We start from the raw sequence: 3,472 nt of genomic DNA on the forward strand, positions 1-3,472 counted from the left end.
ACCCCAGCTGAAGGTGACTTCCTTCCCACTGCAGCCCTGATGTGAAACGCAGCCTGGTGATGTGAAACACAGACCAGTCTCGTGCACCAGTCCAGGAACAAGCCCTGGATCAGGAACCAGACTGGCTTCGGGCTCATGACAGCTCCAGTTCTGCAGGCAGGAGTGCTGGGCAGAGCAATGGCAGTGCCAGCAGGGCAGTGACAATGCCAGCAGTGCCAGTGGCAGCAGGGATGAGGGATGCTGCACATATCAGTGCTTGTGTGTGAGTTTAGGGATGGAAAACTTTGTTCTACTGATAGGTTTGATTGATTAATTCAACCTTTTAATCTGAACTTAAATGGATTTTGATTACACCAGAATAAAGATGTTGGGAGAAAAATCCAGCCCTTCCCTCTACTATGACTTGCTGCTGAGCACAGTGTGGCTGTCAGCAGCACGGGGACAGGGCAGGGTGGCTGCTGGAGGCTCAGCTGATCCAGGCAGGCTGTTCATCCCCATCCCAGGGCCTGGCTGGGTGGCTCCTCAGCCTCTTCTCTCACACATGGGGGTATTTTGGCACTTGTCCAGCTGTAATTGTTCTGCCAAGGCCAAACCACAAAGCTTGTGCAAGGAGGATCCAATGAATGCCACCTCAAGCCTGGGAGATGGTTGAGGTGATGCTCCTCCAGCTCTGGGTGTTCCTGTGTTTCAGAGAGGGGTTCCTTGTTTCCCCATGGGCCTGCCCATGTGGTGTGTTCAGTGTGAGGGGCCAGGACGGGGGACAGTCCTCTGCAGCACAGCACAATCCAAGCAGGAGCCCAAGCTGGGCCTGGGAATGACGGGTCCTTGCAGCCACTCCTTCCCTCCTCGCACCAGAGTAGTCACTCCCTTGAATTCCATTCCTTTCTCCTTTCCCCTGTCCCAGCTGAGTGCATGGCTGTGACAAAGTCCCCACACTGCAGCAAGCCCCTGCCAAGGTCACCCCTCTGCCAGGATTGCCCCTCTCACTCTGCCTCCCACCTCTTGCCACAGTTCCCACCAGTCTGGGCGCTGTTTGGTTCCCACCATTCCACCAAAGACCAGAGAAATCCCTTCAATGAGCGAGCCATAAACAGGGCTTTGGCTGGCCCTGTGGGGCAGCAGGACTCAGACCCAGAGGCTAAGAGATATAAAATAGAGGAGATTCCTGCCCATCATCCTCCTGTCCACCTCCACTGCTTTGGATCCAATGGACTGTAGTACAGGAATTAGGCTTTTCTCTCCTCCTGGAGATCCACAGGTTCCCCCTCTCCCCTTCCCCTACTCCACTCACCAGGCTGTGCCCTGGGGTGGGTGTTTCTCCACAGGCTTTACCCTCCAAGCCCCTTTACCCTGGGAATGCAGTGGCCAGGAGTGGCAGTGGCTGCAGGAGGACATCTGCTCTTTGGGTTTGCTTTAGCTGCTCTTTGGGTTTGCTTTAGCTGCTCTTTTGTTTCCTCCATCTGTGCTCTCACTGGGCTGTTCAAGAGGTGGGAGAGGGCACAGAGGGGGCTCTGTTTGGCCCCTGCCAGTGGAGAAGCCAAACTGAGCAGCTGAGGGTGAGGATTCCATGGGACACAAACCCCTCACCAGAACAGGCCTTCCCAAAGGGATTCGCAGCATATGGCTCCAGGGCAGCCCATGAGCCCTCAGGCTGTGGGAGAGGAGAGGGAGCCAGACTGAGACTACCGAAGAGGGGGCAGCCCCCCCATCCCAGAGCTCTGCCACCTCCCCCCTCCCTGTGAGGGTGGAGGGAAGGACTCTGGAGCAAGTCCAGGGAAGCCACAGGGATGCTCCAAGGGCTGGAGCCCCTCTGCTCTGCAGCCAGGCTGGGAGGGCTGGGGGGGTTCACCTGGAGAGGAGAAGGCTCCAGGGAGAGCTCAGAGCCCCTTGCAGGGCCTAAAGGGGCTCCAGGAGAGCTGGAGAGGGACTGGGGACTAGGGCTGGAGGGACAGGACACAGGGAATGGCTTCCCCGTGCCAGAGGGCAGGGATGGGTGGGATATTGGGAAGGAATTGTTCCCTGGGAGGGGGGGCAGGCCCTGGCACAGGGGGCCCAGAGCAGCTGTGGCTGCCCCTGGATCCCTGGCAGTGCCCAAGGCCAGGCTGGACATTGGGGCTTGGAGCAGCCTGGGACAGTGGATGGTGTCCCTGCCGTGACAGGGGTGGCACTGGGTGGTCTGTGAAGTCCCTTCCAACCCAATCCATTCCGTGATTGTATAAAAGCATCGCTCCTCAATCCATCCCCTCTCCCTCTGCATCCATGAGTGACCTTGCTATGCTCTTCAGTCCTTCCCAGGGCTCTCTGGCAAGAGTGGCCACCAGGAACTCCCCGAGGAGCTGGGGTTGAGGGGCATCTGTGGTGCTCGCTGGGCTGGGGAACACGGGTCATTTAAATGGGATTCATTGGAAGCAGCCAGGCTGGCAACAGCGAAGGTGAAATGCCCAGCTCTGGAGAGATTAGCAGGATGCTTTGTTCAGCACAGGGATTTGTCAGCAATGACAGCAGCGAGAGCATCCTCCACACCTTCCCACTGGGAATCCCCTGGGACTGGTTTTGGGAGTGGCTCCTCAGGGATGTCAGACCAATGCCAAGGGATTCCAGTGGACAACGTCCCGGAGTGGGTATGGCAGCCCTTCCTGGCTACAGGCTCGGCCTGGCATCCACAGCCCCGCGGCCATCCCCGTTCCCTGGGGACATGCTGGATGTCACCATGGCCGCCCCCTGCGCCACCGACAATGGGGTGCACACACCTCCCACCCCCAGAACCTGCACCTGGATGCCCCCCCTAAAATGGACGCTCACCCACCTGGATGCCCCCAAATCGTGGGTGCCCCTCTTCGTGGACTCTCACCCCACATCTGGATTACCCCTCCTCGTGGAGGACACCTATATTCCCTCCCTCTTTTCCACATACCCACCCACCTGGACACGTCTCACACCTGGATGCCCCCAGATCCTGGGTGCCGCCTCTTCTTGGATGCCCCACACATCTGGATGGCCCCCCATCTACGTGCCCCTCCCACCTGGATGCCCAGCTCACACCTGGGTGCCCGGCCTTCCTGGATAACATCTGAGTGCCCCGCACACCCGGATATTCCCCAGTACCGAGTTCCCAATCCCGGGTTCCCAGTCCCGGGTTCCCAATCCCGGGTGCCTCTCCCCCCGTCGGGTGCTCCCCCCGCCCGACTCACTATCCCATCATGCCCCGCTTCCCGCAAGGCACGCAGGGAGCTGTAGTCCGCAGCCGTCCAGCCTTCCGCTGGCCCCGCCCCCGAACGCTGATGGGCGCGTCGGGGCGGGTCGTTTTTGATTGACGTGTTGCTAAGCCTATGGAAACGGCGAGTTTGTGGAGTAGGCGGGGCCATTCCTGACTGACGCACGGCTCAGCCTATGGGAGCGGCGAGAACGAGGCCGAGGCACCGCCTGGGCCCGGGCGGACGCGGCGGGGGCCGTGGGGGGGGGGGGGGGCGGG

This window comes from Corvus brachyrhynchos, unplaced genomic scaffold (genome assembly GCF_000691975.1).
Source record: "Corvus brachyrhynchos isolate BGI_N302 unplaced genomic scaffold, ASM69197v1 scaffold369, whole genome shotgun sequence".
Lineage (NCBI taxonomy): Eukaryota > Metazoa > Chordata > Aves > Passeriformes > Corvidae > Corvus > Corvus brachyrhynchos.